This window comes from Pelodiscus sinensis, chromosome 5 (assembly GCF_049634645.1).
Source record: "Pelodiscus sinensis isolate JC-2024 chromosome 5, ASM4963464v1, whole genome shotgun sequence".
Classification (NCBI taxonomy): Eukaryota; Metazoa; Chordata; order Testudines; family Trionychidae; genus Pelodiscus; species Pelodiscus sinensis.
This window is the reverse complement of record NC_134715.1, coordinates 43,649,965-43,673,265: the sequence shown is the minus strand read 5'-3', so window position 1 is coordinate 43,673,265 and position 23,301 is coordinate 43,649,965. Positions and strand designations below refer to the sequence as shown.

Here is a 23,301-nt window from a genome sequence, read left to right as displayed (position 1 = left end):
GGGGGGGGGGGGGGAGTGTCTACTTGGTAACCCTACTCTGGGAGTAAGCAGCCCCAGCTCTCCCCCCGGCCGCTGGGGGGGGGGGGGGACAGGCCGAGGGCATGGCAGCCCTGGCCTGTCCCAGTTCTCTCCCCACAGCTGCTGGGCTCCACTGAGGTCAGGTCAGACCCAACTCTCCACCCCTTCCTGTTGCTGGGGGCTTGAGCCGGGCTGAGGTTGCGGCTGGTTTGGCTCTCTCCCTCCAGCCACCGGGAGGTTGGTCTGGGCTGAAGCTGATGCAGCTCTCTCCCTTTGACCCCGCTGCTGGGGAATTGGACTGGTCCCAGGAAGGCCTGGCTCTCTCCCTAACTGCTGGGAGGGGCTGTGCCCAATCTGCACTGGGTCTGGCTTTCTCCCGGCTACCAGGGAGAAAGGGGTCTCGTAGGGCCCGTGCTCTTCTCCCTCGTCACTGGTGGGGAGGGACTCTTTGGGGCCTCGCACTCTTCCCCCCCCGCCCCCCCCCCCAGCCGCTGGGGAGCTGGAGAGGGGCCTCTCCAGGGCCTTGCTTTTCCCCAGGCTGCTGAGCACCAGGGAAGGAAAGGGAAGGAAGGAGTGAGGGAGGGGCTGTGGGATGCACAGTGACATGATGCAGGAAAAGCTCTTTTAAATATAGAGACACACATTCAATCTTCCTCCAACGTTTTGGATAACAATATGCTCTACAAATTCAGGGCCAATTGTTAAAAAGAGTAAAAGAATAGAAAAGCCAAAGTAATGTTGGGTAATTTCCAACAGTGCCTCAATGAAGATTCCTAAATTACTCCTGAAAATTCTGCCCCACAATTTTCAATAATTTAACTCAAATAGACTGAAAATTAGTAGTAGTATTATATAAGCAATATGTCACAAATTCCTTAATTGGAATTTCTTCTCTTATAACATCCTCTGCCATGTGTATATCATAACTACAAATCTTGTTATTAAGGGAATATTCAATTATTAGCCAAGGAAGGTGATATTAGATCCAGAGTTGATAATAACTAAGGATCAATTTATTTCTGAGTTAATACAATCTGCTTATTCAATTAAATTTTCTGGAAATAATTTAAATGGCACATCTGGGAGGTAAGTACTCTGTTTTATCACTCCCCCCCCTCTTTTTAGAGATGAGCTATACTAGCTGCAGCCAGGAGTCAGAACTGATATATCATTTAAATCTGCATTTCTCTGCTAACCAACCCAGCACCATCTGTAGAATTTAAGTTTTGTTTTTTTAAAGTGTAATTGTTATGCCTGTGAAGAATACTGAATGTGTCCAAATGCAGTGGTATTTTATGAAGTCCAGTGATAGAAACTCTGCATGAAATTGTGACCCACTGAAGTCAATGGCAAAACTCTATTCCATCTGCAAGACTGTATTATGCCTTTACTTTAACACTGGAACCTCCATCTTGAGCTGAAATGCCTAGATTGTGACAAAGAAATCTCTGCACCTAGCAGAGGGCTAACAAAGGACAGCACTCAAGAGTCATTAACCTGGATGATCTTATATTTAAATGAGCTGGCTGTAGACCAGTGATACCAGTTTTCCAATATGATCCGTACATGACTGTAACTCCCGACAAGGGACTAGCAGGAGTTGGTAACCTTTTCAAACCACAGAGCCAAACTACATCACCATTCATAACAAGTGGTCAACCAAGAGCCAGTATAAGAATGCCCATCTGCATGACTGAAGATGTACAACTTAATATTATTGATAACTGACATGCTTAATAATGGCAGAAATGAAACATTGTACTCACAGACTTTATTTAATAGCACTTCTGCTGCTGCTGAGGGTGCAGTTTGTGGATGTGATGGTGCAGGAGTCAGGATTGGAGTGCATGAGGGGCTCAGGGCAGGAGGTTGCTGTGTGGGAAGTGCAGGAGGCAGGGCAGGGTGCTGAGGATGGGTGCTGAGGAAGTCTTGTGCGGGGGGGAAGAGCGGAGGGCTGGGGCCAGATTACCTTACCTGGCTGGGGGCTAGGCTGCTGCACAGGGCAGCAGTGGCTGGACAAGGGGCCAGGCTAAGATCACTGCAGCCAGTGTGGCCTCTCCTTCTACCTGTGCCACAGCAGGAGGGGGGCTGCCCCTCAGCCCTGCCTGCAGTCAGATGGGGGCCAGACCACAAGGCCAGCTGCAGGATCAAGGCCAGGAACAGGATGCTGTGGCCAGATGGGGGCTGGGCCCCGACTGAGGCTGTGTTGGCTAGGCTGCCGTGGCCGGAGCCCCGGCCAGTCCACCAGGGCTGGGCTGCAAGGCCTCAGGAACATGGTGCTGGTGACAGACCGCAGCAGTCAGGTGGGGGCTGGAGCCACTCCTCCGCAGCCAGATAGAGGTATCTGCCACTGCCAGCCCCTTTCACTATTCTGGCTGGGAGTGCACATGCACCCTCTAAAGTGTGCTCTTATGTACTTAAAAACTTATGTTCTTATGTTTTTTAAATTTTTAATAAACTTTTCATTTTAATATAAAAAGTTGTATGTATTTTGGGAATGACAAGAGAGCCACATTTGGTTCAGTACTGAGCCATATTTGGCTCGAGAGTCATAGGTTGCTGACCCTAGACTAGAAGGAGCACTGGGGTAGGTGGTGTCATCTGACAGGGGAACTGGAGCTTCTGAAAAAGCAGACTCTCTCATCAGGCAAGTGGAGGGGAATAGAAGTGAAACCTCTGGAACCCTAAACAAAATACAAAGGGCTCTCAGAGTGATGAGGTCAGTGAAGGGAGAGTTTAGCGTGCAGTTTTTTTGGTTTTTGTATAGATCTGTATATCTCCTGGGCTTTATCTGTGAGTAATGCAATTTGTTTATTAAGTCCATTTATTTTATATATATATATAATTTTCACAGCAAAATGACCAACTACAATTGTTAATAACATAGTAAAAGCATCCTGATTTATTAATAACTTAGATTTTTTAATCATTAATTCTCACAGTGTTTTAATATCATGCACTTCAAAGAGCTGCCTGAGACATTAAAAAGCCACTTATGACTCACAAACTTCAGTCTGAGTATCAATTGTCTAAATACAGGAGACAAAGAGTAGGAGAAAGGTGATATTATCCCCATTTTACAGAGGGGCAACTAGGGCTCTCAGAGATTGAGACCTTCCCAAGGTCACACATGAACTCTGTAGCAGAGACGAAAAAATTGAATCCAGATCTGAGTCACAATCCAGCATCTAAACCATTCAAAACCATTTGTGTCCCTGCATCCAATATAGCATTTATAGAAAGCAGGCATTTTCAATAATCTGTCTCCCTTGACAAGACAAGACAAACTTTCTGCAGCCTATCAACAACAAAAATTACACAGGTGCTGAAAAACCACATACAAAATGTCCCGGTATACAGAAATACTACTTAATCAGAAGAACATATCTGGGGCACCCACTGAATTGCACCCTCTAAGGGAAGAAAAATTAGAAGCATTCTGCAGTTGCTAGGACCCAAGAAAGGAAAGGGAAGAAAGAACTGTCTCCCTGCAGGCCCAATCAAAGTCACACTCTCCCCATTCTGTTAGAAAGAAGAGGAAGTGATGCTTCTAAAAGAGCAGTGTTGTCCAGGGATGCCTGGGTAATCAGGAGCTAAGAGACATGAAAAACATCTCCAAGTACCAGCCTACTCAAAAGCCCCCAAACCCACCATCGTCCAGGCAGCATCTCCATCAGCTCCAAACCTACCATCATCCTCCACACTCTGCAACTAGTTCTTGGCAGCCCTAACTTCTTAGCACCCAAAACCTTCCTGTAGCCCAACTCCCATTGTTCTCATGTACTAAATCATGGGTCGATTTTGGTGCCACTTCTTTTACACTGAATGATTGATACATGAGCCCCAAGATGACAGAGAGGCTACTTCTCAGACTAGTCAACAGACTAAGCCTGCAGTCAAACCAAATCGCTTAGGGCAAGGGCAGCAGAGCTTTCTCAAAAGTGGGGGGGGATAGTGACTGAGACACCCACTCCCTCCACATCTCCACCAAGACCCTGTCCCTTTCCCCGAGCCCTCAGCCTTGCCCTGACTCTTCCTCCAGAGGTCCCACCCCGGCCAAGTGAGAAGCCAGAAACAGCCCCCTGCCCATGTCCCCGAAATCCCCTCCCAGAGCAGGTGGAGGGATTCAGTCTCCCTACAGCTGCCAGCGTAGCTCTTACCACAACCGGCCTGCTTCTCCAAGACCCCACACTTTGGCCTTGGGTAAGAGCTGCACAAGCAGCTGTGGGGAGATGGGTGGACCCTCAATACCTCCATCTACCCTGGGCAAGAATCCTGAGGGGCAGGGACCTCTGTGGCAAAAAGCAGAAGGGCTATGGTCCCCTGACAGCCGCCCTTCATCTGGCACAACTCACTAGGAATAGACAACACAAGAACTCGGGAGAAAGGGGACTTGAAACAACTTGCTCTCTCTCTCTCTCTCCAACACACAATGATAAACTAGTGCTCTTATAGTTCCACTCTTAAAATGCAGGATCAAGTCCTCTTTTAGTGCTTGTGTTCACTTTTCCCTCCCCCTTCATTCAATGGCCTGATTTGCAGCCTCCTTGCTTCTGCCACCTGTAGGGACTATACTGCAGAGAGCAGAACTATATTTGACAAAGAGGAAGGACCCCGTGTCTCCTATGTGTGTCTGGATTTTTCCCCTCTTGTGAATAAAAACAGGGAGGCTCTGCTGTTTCTAGCCTCTTTTGATCTTAATAAAATTAGTAAGACACAAAAATGACCTTGCTTGGGGTATGCTGAAAAGGAACAGACATTGAGACTAAGTCAAGATTTTTCCCGCTGAGTGGCAGATCCATAATGCAAAACACAACTTATAATTCCATTAACGTTATTACCATTGTGCCAACAATATTAAGACATAAATAAAAAGAATGTCTTCTGAGTGACCTGAAGTATACATATTCATAGAATGAAATTCAACATGGCAATGTTCCCCTAGTGACAAGATTCATTTAAAAAACCTAAAAAGAAACAAAGCATATTGATTTTGTCTTAATATGTATCTTATTAATATTAATAATAGAAAACTAGAACTGGAAGGGACCTTGAGAGATCATCAAATCCAGTACACTGACCTCATGGCAGGACCAAGCACTGGTAGATGCTGATAGAGGTCTATCCAAACCGCTCTTAAATATCTCCAGTGAAGGAGATTCGACAACCTCCCTAGGCAATTTATTAGTTTAACCACCCTGACAGTTAGGAAGTTTTTCCTAATGTCCAACCTAAACCTCCCTTGCTGCAATTTAAGCCTACTGCTTCTTGACCTATCCTCAGAGGCCAAGGAGAACAATTTTTCTCCCTCCTACTGGTAACACCCTTTTAGATACCTGAAAAGTGATATCATGTCCCCGGTCAGTCTTCTCTTTTCTAAACTAAACAAGACCAATTTTTTCAGTCTTCCCTCACAGTTCATGTTTTCTAGGCCTTTAATAATTTTTGTTGCTCTTCTCTGGACCTTCTCCAATTTCCCTACAGCTTTCTTGAAATGTGAGGCCCAGAACTGGACACAATACTCCAACTGAGACCTAATTGGCGCAGAGTAGAGCAGAAGAATGACTTCTCGTATCTTGCTCACAACACACCTGTTAATGCATCCCAGAATCATGTTTGCTTTTTTTTTTTTTCCAACAATGTCACACTGTTGACTCATTTAGGTGGTGGTCCACTATGATCCCTTTCAGCAGTACTCCTCTTTAGACAGTCACTTCCCATTCTGTATGGCTACGTCTAGACTGCAAGCCTCTTTTGAAAAAGTGCGTCTAGACTACAACCAGTACTTTCAAAAAAGCAAGCCACTTTTTCAAAAGAGAGCACCCAGGCAGTCTGGATGCTCTCTTTTCAAAAAGCACAGTTTGCATTACATAGCGCCTTTTTTCGAAAAAAGGTCCCAAAACAGATCTGTGGAACCCCACTTATTATATCCTTCCAGCATGACTGTGAAACATTGAGAACTGTTTCAGAGAATAGTTATTAGACCAGTTATGCACCCACTAGGGATGTAAAGGACTAGTTGACAGTGTAGTCACCTAGCCGTTCCCCCTCCTTGCTGCCTCTATCATATAGAGGCAGCAAGGAGGGGGAGAAGAAGGGGGTACTTAAAAGTGGCAGTGCCACACAGAGCCTGGGATCAGCTCCTCCATGTGGTGGTGCTGCTGCTTTGAATGCTGCAGGGAGCCCAGTGTCAGACTCCTCATGGCATTTCAAAGTGGAAGCATCACACAGAGCCTGGGGTCAGTGGGGGACTCTTGTACATTTAAAAGCTGACGAAAATGGGGTCAGCTGGGGACTCCGTGTGGCGCTGGCACTCTGAAATGCCAGGTGGAGCCCGTGATTAGCTGGGGACTCCCCAGCTGACCCTGGGCTCCACATAGCATTTCAAAGTGGCAGCACCGCTTGGAGCCTGGGATCAGCTGGGGATTTCTCAGCTGACCCTGGGCTCTGTGCGGCACTGCCACTTTGAAATGTTGGGTGGAGTCCAGGATCAGTTGGGGAGTCCTCAGCTGATCCTGGGCTTCAAGCAGTGCTGCCACTTTGAAAATGCCACGTGGAGCCTGGAGTCCCCAGCTGATCGTGGGCTCCACACAGCATTCAAAGCAGCAGAGCTGCAAAGAGCACCAAAGACTCCCACACCGAAGTCGGTGCACTGTGCACTGACGGAGCCCGCTCTGGAGCTCTCTCGCACTTAGTCCTCAGTTTAAAACTTTTGCAGATGTTGCACTTTTCTGTATGGTGGGCCTCTCTGAAACACTTCAAGCACGAGTCATGCGGATCCCTGCAGGGCATAAGTTTCAAGTACAACACACACAGCTTGAATCCCTGTGGCCCTGGCATCGCCTCCCCAGCCAGGGAGAGGGTGACGGGGAGAAGCCCTCCTTATCTAAAACTATTTACAACCACTAATGAACTACTAATAAACTACTGTTAACACAATACTCAAGAGAAAATTGGAACTATGTACAGACTAAAGGTAAGGACTATCAGCCTTAGTAGCGCTCCAACTATCATAACAGGTGGTAAAAGAGAACTGAGGGGATGAGGGGCCAGCAGAGGTATATTGCACCGATATGCTGGTGCCACTCCAGAGGGCTCCCTGACTGGCCCAATGGGCCAGTGGAAAAAGCTAATGGAAAAAGCTCCAGAATATGTGCACACAGTGCACTCACACTTAATTGGAATGGACATAAGCAAGTACCTGAAGAAGAACTGACTGGATAACCATTTCCAGACGTAGGCAGCGAGTTATATGGGCTCGTGGTGCCCATGCTCCAGGAATATTCAGAGCCAGGGGCCCTGCTCCACCAATATTTGGAGCTGGGTCTCTCTCCTGACCCTGTCTGGAGTGGCAGAACTCCAGTTACTGCACAAGGTGAGTAAGTTTCCCTTCTTCTTCAAGGAGTGTCCGCATGGGTGCTCCACCTTAGGTGATTATGAAGCAGTATTCAAGTAGGAGGCGGGAGTTTCAAATGCTGAGGTTGTGAGGCTGAGAGTATTGTGTGGCCAAATGTTGTCTCTGACTTGGCAAATGTCTGTATCGCATAATGTTGAGTGAAGGTATCTGTTGACACTCATGTGGCGGCCCTGTCAATGCGCTCTGTTGGGACACCTTGTAGAAATTCTGTTGTGGCTGCCATTGCACTTGTTGAGTGAGTTTGTACACTTGGTGGGGGCTCTCTCTGGGCTATGGTGTATGCTAGTTTAATGCAACTAGATACCCATTTCGAGAGTCTTTGTTTTGACATAGGCTGCCCCTGTGAATTCTCCGCTGATTAAGCAAATAGTTAAGGAGTCTTCTGGAAGGGTTTTGTTCATTGTAAGTAGAATGCCAGAGCCCTGTGGACATCCAAGGTATGGAGAGATGCCTTTTTATTGTTCTTGTGTGGTTTAGGGAAGAAGACAGGTAAGTGTATGGGTTCGTTGCAGTGGAAAAAGGGAAGTACTTTAGGTAGAAATTTGGGATGAGTCCTAAGAGTCATCTTGTCTTTACAGAGTATTGTATACGGTGGGTCTGCCATTAAGGCGGCTATTTCGCCAGTTCGCTGTGCAGAAGTAATTGCCACGAGGCAGGCTACTTTTCATTTATAAGTGTAGGAATGAACATGAGGTAAGGGGTTCAAACGGTTTACCCATGAGCATCTTCAGAACAAGGTTCAGGTCTCATGCTGGAATCAGTTCCCTGTAAGGGGGAAACAGGTTGTGTAGACCCTGTATAAAATGTTTGATTGAAGGGTGTGTGAAGATCGAATATCCCTGCACAGGGGCATGTAGAGTGTAGATGGAAGCAAGGTGTACCCTGATGATACTCATGGAGAGGCCTGCCTTGTGTAGGTGTAGTAGGTATTGTAGGATGTAAGGCACTGTGGTGTGGAGTGGTTCATAGCTGTGGGTTGTACATCAGGCCACAAATCTTTTCTATTTTTGACCGTATAACTTTATTGTTGCAAGTCATCTGGAATTTGCGAGGATGAGCTGTACTGCTTCAGGAATGGTCCTTTCCGTGGAAGTTAACCAGTGAGCATTCACGCTTGGAGATGTAACCTGTGGATGGCTGGGTGAGGAATTTGGCTGTTCTGCTGCATCAGCAAGGACGTTACTGGTGGAAAGCAATGTGGTGACCAAATGCTCATCTGTAGCAGATATGGGTATCACGTTTATCTGGGCCAGTTGGGTGCTATGAGTATTACTCTGGACCTGTTGTGTTTGATCTTGAGGATCACTCGTTGTATAAGTGGAAAGGGCGGAAACGCATATGCCAGATGTGCTGTCCACCGTATACTGAAGGCACCCCCCAGGGAGCGAGGACCTATGCCCGCTCTGGAGCAGAACTGTGGACATCGAGCACTCTTGTGTGTAGTGAATAGGTCCACTTTCAGGAATCCCCACTTCTTGAAGAGGTGAGTTAGCATTTATTGGTTTATCTCCCACTTGTAATTTTGTGGGAATTGTCTGCTTAGATTGTCTGCTAGCATACTATCTTTGCCCAGTACATAGGTTTCAATCAGGTGTACGTTTCATGGGATACACCATTCCCAGAGGCGCAGGGCCTCCTGGCTTACCTGGTGTGAATGTTCTCCTCTCTGCCTGTTGATGTAATACACCATGGGGAAGTTGTATTAGTATTTGTACCATTTTGTTTCAAATCAGGGGAAGAAAGTGCATGCAAGCATTCCTTATGGCCCTTAGTTCTAGTAGGTTTATGTGGCTCTTGGTCTCATTGTGGGTCCATTTACCCTGCATGAGCTCTTATTGTAGGTGAGCCCCTAACCCAGTAGTGAGGCATCTGTAGTGATTGTTACTGATGGCACGATCTGTTGAAAGGGGAGTCCTACACATACATTGTTGTGTATTGTCCACTATGTAAGGGAGGATTTTATCCTGTTGGGCATGGATAGGCTTTTGCTCAAACGGTGAATGCGAGGCCAATAGATTGTGTGTAATCATCTGGCATATGGTACTACAAATGTGGCTGCTGCCATATGCCCCAGTATTTGCAAGCATAATCACGCTGTTTTACAAGGACTTGATTGTTCTGTTTCTATCAAGGGCTTGAGTGAGGTCCATCTGTGGTGTGATAAGTAGGCCCTGGCTTTTACACAGTCTATGTGCGCCCCTATGAACTCTAGAGTTTGAGTAGGGGAGAGAAGTAGCCCCAGAGAGTCAAAGAGGGCTCGGATTGTCAAGACTGCTTGCTGTGTTTCCTGTTGTATAAGGCTTGTTACTAAGCAGTCGTCTAGATAGGGAAATATTGTAATTCGGTTTTTGCGTAGGTATGCCGTTTCCACTGCAAGAACTTTTGAGAATACTCGAGGTGCAGCTGACAGTCCGAAAGGTAGCACTCTGTATTGGAAGTGTCTGTCCTTTATTATAAAACAGAAGACTCTTCTGTGTGACGGGTGGATTGCTATGTGAAAGTAGGCATCCTGGAGGTCGAGGGTGGATAGCTATGCACCTTTTTCCAAGGCAGGTATAATTGTAGCTATCTTAAAGCGTTGATATTTGATGTAGCGGTTGAGTTTGCGGAGATCCAGTATAGGTCTCCATCCCCCCGACTTCTTGATGGTAAGGAAATAATGTGAATAGAAGCCCTTACCCTTGTGTTGCTTCAGCACCTCTTCTATAGCCCCCACAGTAAGGAGGTGGTCTGCTTCTTGCAGAAGTAGGCTCTTGTGAGAGGGGTCCACTGTGGTGGCTGCCATTGCTGAGCCAGTTGCAGAGGCTTATGGGAATAATGCCTCAGTGTGTGATGTGGTTTATATATCTCCTCATCATCACTAGAGCTTGCTGCCACAGAGCTGGCTGGAGTGGCTGACAGAGTGCCCCGCAAAGTGTTAGTTCAGTACCACAGTTGGTACTGAACGGGGCGTCCCCGAGTGAACCATCAGTTCAGCTGCTGTTGTGAACTGAGGCATCAGGGGTGGGGCAAACAGTACAGGAGGTGTGAGGCATTAATGGTGGCATTAACTGGAACAGACGCTGCACTGAATGAGTTGTCGGTGCTGCGTGTTTGAGCTGTGCTGCGTCTGGTAATGTGTTCCGGCTAGGTACCGTGTGTGAGCGCTGTTTCACGCCTCAGCTGTTGGCACAGGTTTGCCTGCTGGTGCTGACAGGGAGGCTTCGCTCTTTGCCTCTGTCAGAGCATTGTCAGATGCACGGTGCGTGTGCTTGGGATCTTGGCTCTTCTCCTTGCCAGTCCCTTTAGATCACTGCTTGTCCAACCCCTTTACCCGAGGTTGGGGTGCAGCGTTAGCCTGGGCTGATCACTTCTTTGATGGCAACTCAGTCCCAAAGGAGGAGCAGGACCTTTTATTAAGGTTACTCTTCTACGGTTCCTTTGGGCTCGACTCAGGAGAAGCCACACTCTTTCCTACCCTGTCCCAGGTGATCTTTGTCTGGGAGGGGTGTATTGATCAGGGTCAGCGGGTGGTCTTGATCCGTTCTCTATTCGGAGCATTTTTAATTGAAGCTCTCTCGCTCTCCTAGAGCGGTTGGTTTCAGGCAATGTGGGCAGTTGTCTGATGCTGCCCGAGACAGTGGAGGCACTGAGTGTGGCCATCAGAAATTGAAATAGAAGGTTTACAGGTGGTACACCTCTTAAATCCGGATGAACCCGGCATATCCCAGAGGGCCTGCAGTAGTGCATAACTGTTATGCGTTGCTAGTGTAGTGAAGTGATTGCCACTTCTCTCCTTTTTTTGGGGGGGGGGAGGAGAAGTTCAAGAATATAAACTATCACTATACCTAAGAATATAAACTATAATTGAACTTATCTAAAATAAACTATATACAAAGAAGTAAATGTTGAGTGAGGTGAAGGAGAGACTGCTGATCTGCGACCGTAGCCAGCGGCAGTTGAGAAGGAACTGGGGTGGGGGGTAGCTGCACATGCGCATTAACCTCCTCCGCACACACACTGGCTCTTAGGGTATGTCTAGACTATATGGCTCCATCAACGGTGCCATGTAGATTTGTTTGTTCGGCAAAGGGAAATGAAGCCGCGATTTAAATAATCGCGGCTTCATTTAAATTTAAATGGCTGTCCGGCTCTGCTTGTCAGCAGATCGGGGCAGTCTGGACGCTCCCCTGCCAACATGAAAGCCCTTTATCGACCTCCCCAATAAACCTCATCCTACGAGGCATAACGGGGAGGTCGATAAAGGGCTTTCAGGTCAGTGCGGGAGCGTCCAGACTAGTGCACTAAGCCGACAAACAGCTGATCAGCTGATTGTCAGCTCAGCGTGGCAGCCATTTAAATTTAAATGAAGCCACGATAATTTAAATTGTGGCTTCATTTCCCTTTGCCGATCAGCCTAATCTACATGGCTCCATTGATGGAGCCATGTAGTTTAGACACACCCTTAGTGTGAATGGCCAGCCAAGGATACTTCTGTCACAAATCTCCAGCTATGGACTCAGCAGCACTGAAGCACCTAAGGTGGAGCACCCACGGGGACACTCCTCGAAGAAGTCATTCTTCCACTCTACTCTGTGCTGATTAGGCCTCAGTAGGAGTATTGTGTCCAGTTATGGGCACCACATTTCAAGAAAGATGTGGAGAAATTGGAGAAGGTCCAGAGAAGAGCAACACAAATGATTAAAGGTCTAGAAAACATGAGCTATGAGGGAAGACTGAAAGAACTGGTCTCGTTTAGTTTAGAAAAGAGAAGATGGAGAGGGGACATGATAGCAGCTTTCAAGTACCTAAAAGGGTGTTAGAAGGAGGAGGTAGAAAAATTGTTCTCCTTGGCCTTTGATGTTAGGACAAGAAGCAGCAAGGGAGGTTTAGGTTGGACATTAGGAAAAACTTTCTAACTGTGGTTAAACACTGGAATAAATTGCCTAGGGAGGTTGTGGAATCTCCATCACTGGAGATACTTAAGAGCGGGCTGGATAGACATCTACCAGAGATGATCTAGACAGTGCTTGGTCCTGATGTGAGGGCAGTGGACTGGACTTGATGATCTCTCAAGGTCCCTTCCAGTTCTAGTATTCTATGATTAATATAATGGAAGTATGTGGCCCTTGACCACATTCCAAAATCTTGGAGTGTCCCCTCATCAAAAATGATTGCCTACCCCTGAGCTAGTAGCTAGCATGTTGGACATAACAGCCTTAGATTGTAAACTCTTCGGGGTAAAGGAGTATCTTTTCAGACTGTGCGTGTGTAGCATTTAATACAATGGGATCCTAGTCCATGAATAGTGTTCCTATCTGCCAAAATAATATAAATAATTACTAATAAATATATGCAGAATCGCAGTTTTAGAGAAAATATTGCAGAACCAGAGCCATAATTCTTGCCAATAACTCTAGGTTATACTAATAAAAAAGGGAGGGACAAATAAATGTATCTTTTCCTGGATTGAAAATATTCCATTTTTGAAGGGTTTAATTAAATCTTTAGGTGTTTTTACTAGCACGTAAATAATGCTTTTGACAAAAATTAATTTAAAATTATACAGCATTTTTGGAACTTTGGGATTAGGAAATAGCATCCCCAAATAGATAAACTTAGATTAGTTTGATTTTCATTTTTGAAAATTTGCAAAGAAAACCCACTCACTGCTTAGATCTTATAAAGGCAAACTTTACTGCCGAAGTAATTATAATACGTGGAAATCCAAGAAAATAATGTTTTAACTAAAACACTCTCAGACCCTCAAATATTGCAGTTCAGGCCCTCACTTTCCTGTCTATAGGACTTTTCATTATTCTTTGTTCTACATGAATGAGTTTAATAGAATCATAAAACGTAGAGATGGAAAAGACCAATTTGTTCAGCTAGTATTTCTTCCAAATAAAAACCCTTCTGAAAATGCGTTTCCTAGCATTTTGCTTAACCTGATTTTCAAAATTCCAAATTATGGGGTTTTTCACTACATTCCTTAGGATACCTTTCCATAACACAATACTTATCAGGAAGTTTTGCCTAAGTTTTTCTTTAATAAGTGTCATTTCATTACTGCTAGTGCACCATTTTGAATAAATCCTTATTTTCACCCTCCAAATATTTGGAGCCAACACCCTTTCTGTTTGTTGTTTAGCCAAGGTCTACATACTAATGTCTTTCCTCACAAGTCATTCCCTTCAGTTCTCAAGCATTTTTGTTGCTCACCTTTTAGCTCACTCAAATCTGTCATGTTTTAAATAATGTGGCCAAAAATAAAACCCCTATTTCAGGAGAGGTTGACTAAAAAGGGACTAGTATCTCCCTGTATATAAGCAGTGCCAAATTATTTTAGCCTTTTCCAAAAATTTGTCTAATTTGCTGTCACTTCTATTTATATTATGCCTTTATCCAGAAACCCTGTGCTGGGCACTGTAGAAAAAGAGTTAAAGGTGGGCTCTGCATAAAACATTATTATTTTGGCTCCCTACCTCTGAGCATATGTTAATTTACATTTTTCTAAACTGAATCTGATTTTGTTATTGTCTTCTTCTGAATCTAATCTCTGTAATTCCCCTTATATTTCTCTAATGTGACTGGTTTTTGTAATTCTTCCCAATTTAGTACCTCACCTGTGAATTTCATTAACATTCTGTTTACTTTCTCCTCTGGATCATTAAATAAGATTTTAAGGACAATGTGATTTAACTCAGATACCCTGCAGTGCTCCACTTTATACCTTCACTTCTTCAGTTAGTTTTCAATTTGCATGACTGTTCACATGGAAGCTGATTTAAATTACTTTTATAAACAGAATTTCAAGAGGTACTGAGCCAGATTTGCTAAGCAGAGATAATAGAGTGAGAAAGGCCACACACTCCAAACAGACTATTCCTCTGCCTAAGACAAGCACCGAACAGACATAGAGCTATGCCACTTTTCCCTGTATTCCAAGCATGGGGATGAATAGGCTGATGTCAGATGGACACCTGTATGCTCTAACCAGGACCTTTCTTTCATTTTGGATTGTAAAGCTGCCTGTTATATAACTTACAAAACTCTTTGATACATCATAGTCAACTGCATTTCTTAGTCAACAGCTAGAAGGGTCACATAAAACCCCACAACACTGGTATATTGTGAGTTTTAACAATCAGAGATTTAGTCCAAGAACTCTGTTCAATCTACTCCATTAGTTTCTCCTTTGCATTTCTTTTTATTCTAACCTCCTTCTCCTAAAACAAACAAACAAAACAAAACAAAAACCAAACACCCTATCACCATACAGTATCAGATGTACCTTACCGTTACATACCATCACCTCTTTGTATGTCTCATACACAGATTGTAGTAATTTACAGTTATGATATCCCTCAATATCAGGTTATTTTTATGCCCAACAGAAAGTAATCACTATCATTAGCTTCTAGTTCTTGTTTCCTATGCACCTTGAATTTATAAACAGATGTTTTAGTATTTCAACATTCCTTCTTAATTCTTTTTTTAGGAACAGCTCTATCTTTGCCTGTACTCTGTTTGCTGGAAGTCCCTATGAGATTTTTGAGTGAAGAAAATCTCCCCTTGTTTCATTTAGTTTAAAAAGGAGTGGGGAATCTTTTTTGGGTTGGTAGCTGCTGTCCCACGGAAAAATCAGTCAGGGACGCATACAAGTGAGAAGCAAAAACAAACAACCCCTCATTGATATGGCCCCTGACTGAGAAGAAAGACACTTCCCACATTCCTCTAGCACATCAGAACCTAAGGGGGCCCAGGCTAGCAGATTTTGTGTGCTCCAGCCCCGCAGTGGGGTGTTGGGAGGAGGGGAGGGGCTGGAGCAGCAGTGTGGGCTTCCCAATAATGGTTGGGAATCGTGAGCATTGGGGGCTGGATTCAGGCAAGCTGGGGGCCTCATCTAGCTCTCGAGAGTGAGATTCCCCCACTTCTGGTAAATCATGCCTAAAAGGCCCCCTTATTTCAGGGTCTGACCCAAAGTTTGTGGTGTAGTGGAGTGCACCAGCTACTTGGGAGGCTGAGGCTGGTGGATCACTTGGGCTCAGTGGTTCTGAGCTGTGGTGTGCTGGGCCAAGCAGATGTCTAGTGCCACTGTCAGCTGGGCCAGCAAGTGGCTGAAGGAATGGCTACAATAGGACTTCTCAAATTGGGGGGTAGGGACCCCTCAGTGGGTCACAAAGTTACTACATGGGGAATGCAAGGTGACAGCCTCAACCCGAAACCTCGCTTTGCATTTATAATAGTTTTAAATATATTAAAAAGTGTTTTTAATTTATAAGGGGGAAGATCATGCTCAGAGTCTTGCTATATAAAAGGAGTCACCAATACAAACAGTGAGAACTAGTGTGCTAGAATATAAATAGCATGTTGTGATTGGCATGTTCTCTGTGAGGACTGATGAACAGATCAAACAAGGTGACCCAAAGTCAATGGGACTGTTTCCAGCCAGTTAGATGGATTTTTGGATCCAGCTGTTCTAACATTCTGTGAATCCAAGATCTTCACATCTACATCACTGGTTTGACTTGTGTCACATGTTGGGTCCCCCCCCCACTCTAAGTAACAAAAGGATCTCCTGAGATAAGCAATTCTATCACTCCTTCAGTTGTCTTCCCAGGATCCTTCTGTGGTAGTGTTTATTCTCAAGTGAACTAGAGTTATTGGGAATATCCATAATTAATTAGAATATCCTTCTCTGATAATGGGCTGAATCTGAAAGTATAACTTTTTATTAGCATGGTCAATCAAGATGAGATGAAGTTTAATTCTTTTCAATACTAGAGAGGTAGTGTACAGAAAAGTATCTAATCCCCTATAGCACTGACTTGCAAAATGAGATTTGTTTCTATAAGTATCACTAAGACTTTCTCTAAAAGATGCAGTACACTCCAACTGTTATACTATTTATAATGCCTACCAACTAAATCCACATTCACGAGGTTAGACAGACATCTGTCAGGGATGATCTAGATGGTGCTTGGTCCTGCCATGAGAAGCAGGGGACTGGATTTGATGACCTCTTGATGTCCCTTCCAGTTCTAATATTCTAGGATTCTATAAGATATGAAAGGAGAAGCCTCATCTCATGCAATGATGGGCCATATAGAAACTGTAAAAATAATGGTGCCCAGGAAACTTGCACATTATTTATTCCTGAATTTAATGAATGGACATGTGCCTGAGCTACTGGAAAATAACTTTGGGGATTGCTTTAAGCCTGAACTGAGGTACCTCTGATCAACTGTGATCTATTTCTACATCTTATATCATTATGATGTATTTGGATATATGGATGATGAGTTGCTGAAAGTGATTGTTGTGTCTCAGTGCATACGGCATCTCTGAGACCATCACATTACCTCTATTGAATAATCCACATTGCTCATGTCAAAGTATCATACCATCTGTACATTTCAAGGAAGGCTACTCAATGCCACTGGTGAACAACAGAACATTTCTGTCTACTTCACAGTATTTCACACTGACACAGACTATCCTACAGTCATCATGCTTGTTGATTAGCTTCTTGGAGATCTTAACTCCTTTATTTAATGACTCCTAAGTAGGGTGTTACCAAATTCAGTGTCCATTTTGGTCAATTTCACAGTCATTGTAATTTTCATGATTTCAGCTATTTCGATCTAAAATTTCATGGTGGTGTAACTGTAGTGGTCCTGAACCAAAAGGGGCCTGTGGTGGGATTGCAAGATTATTGTAGAGGGATTGCAGTATTGCCACCCTTAGGGTACGTCTAGACTACATGCCTCTGTCGTCAGAGGCATGTAGATTAGGCTACCCGACATAGTAAAATGAAGCGGCGATTTAAATAATCGCCGCTTCATTTAAATTTACATGGCTGCCGTGCTGAGCCAACAAACAGCTGATCAGCTGTTTGTCGGCTCAGCGCGGCAGCCCTGTAAATTTAAATGAAGCGGCAATTATTTAAATCGCCGCTTCATTTTACTGTCGGGTAGCCTAATCTACATGCCTCTGGCGACAGAGGCATGTAGTCTAGACGTACCCTTACTTCTATGCTGCTCCTGGCAATGATGCTGCCTTCAGAGCTGGGCAGTTAGAGAGTGGCAGCTGCTGGTGAAACCCAGCTCTGAAGACAAAGCTACAGTGAGCAACAATGCAGAAGTAAGGAAGGCATGGTATAGTATTGCCACCCTTACTCTGATGCTACTGCATGGGCGGCTGATATGCTAGGCCGGGGAAGGCGTTGCCTTCCCAAACCGCTATCCTGGCCTACCCACACTCCACCCCCAGAACACCTACTGTAGGCATACTGGGGGCAGAGTGTTGCTGCCCCCAAGTATCGCCCTCCCTGTGCTCCAGGGTTCGGGAGACCGGGACTGTGTGCCACCTGCCCTCCTCATGCTCCAAAGCTGGGGAGACTGGGGCAGCCCTCCCCGTGCTGGGGGGGGGGAGGGCGCAGCATGCTGCTCTACCTCATCATAGTGTAGTGGGGGGCAGAGAGGTGACTTGGCTCCCATTGGGGGTGGGACCTCAGCAGAAGGAGTGGGGCTAGGGGCTTGCCTCCCCCAGCCCTGCATTCACCCACTACCCATGTGCTGCTGCCTGCAGAGCTGAGCCCTTAGTTAATAGCCAGTACTCTCTGGCTGCCCAACTCTGAAGGCAGCAGCAAAGAAGTAAGGGTGGCAATACAATACCATGCCACTGTTACTTCTGTGCTGCTGCCGAGAGGGTGCTGGGCACCTGGCCAGCAACTGCTGCTCTATGGCCACCAGCTCTGAAGGCAGCTGTGATGGGTAGTAAGAGTGCTGGTCAGCACTCAGTGACTAAAGGGTTAAACTCAGGTAGCTAGTAAGATGTGTTGGCAGAAAGCCAGGAAAACCAATGGGAAAGACAGTTGAAATTTGAGTTGTATATAGACACCTGGTTTCTCTTTGTGTGACCCTTAAATTAAGAGTTGGAGGGAGGAACAAGCAGTAATCAGAATTACCATGCCTACAAGGAATATTGGGCATGGGAGTGAACTGGCCGTGAAGTACGGATGAGCATGGATCGTGATTAGAGAAAGAAATGAATGTTTAGTTGCGATTAGGGTATTTTTCTTTGTTTTGGTTAAGCTTCTCTATGTGAATCTATGCCTTCCCTCCCCCATTCACTATCTAAGTTGTACCAAGAGATGATCTCTATGTTTTGTTTTACTCAGTTGTTCTGTAACAACCAGCAACCAAGTATGCTTTATCAAGTATCTTTTTGTTTTGTTCATAAAATCACCTTTTTTAAGGTGACAATTTGATTCTTGTATCCTGGAAGGAAACAGGAGGTCTGTGTGTGTGTATTCATGATTAAGGCTGAGAGATCAGCTACTAGATACTGCAGTTTGTTTTCTCTCTCTTTTTTTTTTAGCTCTCTTTTGCTAAAAGAGCTTGGGGTATTCCTCTGGAAGAAATCCAAGTGCTTTCTTCCTGGGTTCAAGGAGAAAGGGGGTCTTTCGTTTCACTTGGTGGTGGCAGCTACCTCCCAAAGTCAGTGAATCTGTGACCTTTTAAGCAGAGTTTTTAAGCAGAAACCTATAGAGGCAAGGTATTTTTAAGGTCTCTTGCAGGCCCCTACCTTCTGCACTCAAAGTGCCAGAGTGGGAAACAGTCCTGACACAGAAATAAGGGTAGCTAAACTGCCGCCTCCTACAATAAACTTGTGACCCCCCTCATAATTCTCTTTTGGGTCAGAACCCCCAGTCTGAGAAATGCTGTTCTCCCCTGTGAAATCAGTACAGTATAGGGTAAAAGTACAGAAAAAAGCGAAGTTACTCACCTCGGTGCAGTAACTGTCGTTCTTCGAGATGGTGTCCCCGGGGGTGCGCCGCTGTAGGTGCTGGGCTTGCCCAGGTGCTGCAGAATGGAGACTTTTCTGGAAGCAGTACCCAGCCAGACTGTGCGTGCGCTGCAGTGTCTCTCAGCGTTTGCACCCTTTTGCTGAAATGGTCTGCGTGATGACATGCGATGGAGGAAGGGGAACCAGTGCTGACGCGCCCATGCTGGGGCTATCAATATGATACTGGCTCCATCTGACTTCACTTTCTGCAGAACCTTGGGGATGAGGGCTGTAGGAGGAAAGGCATATAGGAGATGTCTGTGCCAGTTGATAAAAGAATGCATCTCCTAGGAAGCCCGAACCAAAACCCGCCCTGGAACAGTACTTGCGGCACTTTCTGTTGTGATGAGTCGCGAAGACGTCTATTAGGGGAATTCCCCATCGTTGAAAAAGGATGTGGAGAATAGCGTTGTGTAGTTCCCACTCATGCTCCATGGCAAAATGTCTGCTGAGAAAGTCCCCAGTGAAATTCGTAGTGCCAGGTAAGAAGGATGCCACAGGTGTTATTCCGTGGCGAACGCACCAATTCCAAAATCGGATTGATTCCACACAGAGGGAGCGGGCTCGAGCTCTGCCCTGACAGTTCACGTAATACATGGCCGTGACATTGTCTGTGAGGATTCTCACTGTCATATCCTGAATACATTCGCGGAAGTGTTTGCAAGCGTTGAAAATTGCTCATAATTCTAGAAGGTTTATATGGAGTCGAGTCTCTGGTGCCAACCATCGGCCTTGTGCCAAAATCGTACCCACGGTGCTCCTCAATCTATAAGGGAAGTAGCAGTTATGATGCGGTGCTAGGGTTGCTGTTGATGAAACGGTACCCCAGAAAGAAGGTTCTTGCAACCTGTCCACCAAAGGAGTGATTGAAGGACAGATTGTGGAGGAGTTACTGGCCTGTGAAGATCGTGTCTGGTGCAGTTGTACACTAGTGTCAGCCAATACTGAAGAGCACGGAAGTGTAGCCTGGCATGACGTACCACATAAGTGGTGGTGGCCATGTGACCCATGAGTCTCAGGCAAGTGATGACCTGGACAGTGGAGCTGTCTTGGATGATATGAATGAGGTCTTGGATAGCCTCGAATCTCTGCAGAGGTAAGTATGCTCTGGCTGTCATTGAATCCAGCCGAGTTCCTATGAATTCCAGCTCTTGAGTCAGATGCAAAATGGACTTTTGCTCATTGACGAGGAGTTCAAGGGCGTGAAAGGGATTGCTTGGTGATGCGAATCATATCTACTATTTTGGCAGCAGTGCGTCCCTTGAGTAAACAATCGTCCAGGTATGGGAATATAATCACTCCTCGTCAGCGAAGACAGGCTACAACTACAACCAGGATTTTGAGAATACACTGAGGGAGGACGAAAGGCTGAATGGCAGGACTTTGTACTGGTAATGGTCTGTGCCAACAACAAAACGTAGGAATCTCTTGTGTGCTGGAGGGATTGAAACATGAAAATAGGCATCCTGGAGGTCGAGGGCCGCAAACCCGTTGTCGCGATCTAACGCGGGAACTATAGCAGCTAGTGTGATCATCCTGAATCGCTGTTTTTGTAGGAATTTGTTCAAGTAGCGGAGGTCTAGTATCGGTTGTCATCCCCCTGACTTTTTCCTGAGCGAGGAAATAGTGGGAGTAAAACCCCCTTGCCCTTGAATTTGCTTGGGACTGGTTCTATTGCCCCTAGCGAGAGCAGATGGTTGACCTCGATGTGTAGCAGGGTCTCATGAGATGGGACCCTGAAAAGGGATGGGGTCGGAGGGGAGGAATGGTGATGAAGGGGATGGTATAACCCGATTGAACAATTTTCATCACCCATTTGTCCGTAGTGATTTTGGCTCACTGATGGTAAAATGGCTTCAGACGTTGGTGGAAAATTAGGGTGTGGTGATCATTGCTGCTGTAGAGAACTGTTTGCATGCCCCTGACCAAGGCATCAAACCTGCTATTTGTTGTTTGATGGGGTCTGCATATGGTTGCCTATGTTTCGACGCCATTGAGGTCTTTGCCGTGAGAGTTGGTGGTCAAAATTTCTTTGTTGTGGCTGCTGCCAGTGCTGTCTAACATATGGGTAGTCGTATCTTCACTGGTATGGAGTGTATCATCACCTTCTAAATGGAGGGGTATACATACCCAATGTCCTAAGAGTTGTATGGGAGTCTTTCGAGGAGTGCAATACGCTGTCGGTCTTTTCAGCAAACAACTTTTCTCTGTCAAATGGCAAGTCCTCAACCTTATTTTGTAGATCTTTGAGGACTCCCGCTGCCTGAAGGTAAGATGCCCTTCACATGACCACCGCAGTGGCATTAAAACGGGTCACTGTATCTGCCACATCCATGGCTATCTGGAGGGCTGGTCTAGCTGACGTATAGCCCTCCTGAACCACAGACTTTAATATGGGTCTTTTAGAGTCCAGAAAGTGGTCCATCAATGGGGTCAGCTTTGAGAACATGTCGAAGACATGGTTGGAGAGGTGTGCTGTATAATTGGCAATTCTGAGCATTAGTGTTGCCAATGTGTATACTTTTCTACCCAGCAAGTCTAACCTTTTCGTATTTTTTTTGTCCGAGGCTGTTTGTTTATATTGTGGAGTCTTGAACCTGTGATGGGACGCTTCCACAACTAAGGAGTTGGGCTGGGGACGGGTGAAGAGGAATTCCATTCCCTTTGGGGGGGATGAAGGATTTTCTATCGGCTGTCTTGTCAGTCGGTGGTGTCAATGCGGGCGTGTGCCAAATTTCCTCAGCAACCTCTAGGACGGCTTCATCCAAAGGAATAGCCAATCTTGACCTGTGCTGTGGTTGAAGATTTTTGAACAGATGATGTTGCATGTCTTTCACTTCCTCCAATGGTATTTCCTGGCTGACCACGACACGTTTAAAAAGCTCCTGAAACTGTCAAAGGTCATCTGGTGGAGAGACATCCAATTCAACTGGGGAAGAAGAGTCAACAGGAGACACCTCTGGTGGCCGCTCATCAAGATGGGTATACTCCACTCCGGTTCCAAGGGAAGTTGAGGTGGGGATGTAGTTTGTCCTGTTGGAGTAGGGGGAGCCAGAGTTGGTGAGCACCTGGAGGATGCACATTCACAGCAAGATTGCCCGTGAGACCTGGATCTGCAGTGATATGAATATCTGCTGCGAGAGTTGTGATGGTAAAGGTTATCACGGTGGTAGAGTCTGTCCAACGGCAAGCGTCTTTCAGAATAAGCAGATTGGGTATGCTGCCAATGATGGATGTGGGAAGAGTGTGGAGAGCGAGCGCTGATGTAAGAAGCTCTGGAGGAAGCAGAAGAGATGGAGCGATGACAATGGTGATGTCTGCCATGGTCAGGGTATGATTTGAGAAAAGGAGATTATAATTGTTGTGGGGAGCATGAAGACCTGTGATGGCTATTGTGGTAAGCTGGAGAATGCGGTGCCAGTGGAGAAGGGAGACGGTGCCGGAGAAAAAACTAGTGAACGGGAGCAGCTTCGGCGTGGGGGAATTGTCGGTGCCGGGGTCTCGGTGCCGACCATGGATGGATGTGGTGCTACACTCACTGGTGCTGCATGATTGTCCAGTGCCGTAGCGCCCACCGATGCCAATTTTGTAGCTATCGGTGCCGATGACGCTCTCGGTGCCGGTTTGGTCGTCGGTGCCGGAGGCTTGGGTACAGGCGGAGCCGATGCAATCCTTGGTGCTGCAGACTGTGCCGCTTCTCCCGATTTCGTCAGCTTCGGCACCGTGGGTATTTTTGAAAGCGGTTTCACTGTGCCAGAAGTGGTGGGCTTGTCTCCAGAGCTGACTCTGCCATGCAAGACGGAGGGTAAAGATCTGGTTGGCGACGCTGCTGAAGGAGACGAGGCCCTGCGCGTTGAGGGCTGATCCTCTGAGGCAGAAGCAGGGTGTGGCATCTGATACAGGAGGAATGGCTGTCCAAAGCAGGCATTGCCTCGCGGCAAGAGTTGAACTTTTTAAACCCAGGCAACGACAGCATAATGATTATTTTAGTCTTTTAGAATTTTCTTATTTCTCTCTCTTCTCTTCTCTCTTTT

At 45.9% G+C, this 23,301-nt stretch overlaps 2 long non-coding RNA genes across 2 annotated transcripts in view; one reads left to right on the top strand and one right to left on the bottom strand.

The window, feature by feature from the left end:
* Positions 1–23,301, bottom strand: part of LOC112544305 (uncharacterized) — a 92,823-nt gene that overhangs the window by 57,087 nt on the left and 12,435 nt on the right. The window contains exon 4 of the long non-coding RNA XR_012904130.1: positions 19,208–23,296. This is a non-coding gene — a long non-coding RNA (uncharacterized LOC112544305). The remainder of the gene's footprint in view (positions 1–19,207; positions 23,297–23,301) is intronic.
* Positions 1–23,301, top strand: part of LOC142829583 (uncharacterized) — a 93,772-nt gene that overhangs the window by 70,253 nt on the left and 218 nt on the right. The gene's annotated exons all lie outside the window — the stretch shown is intronic.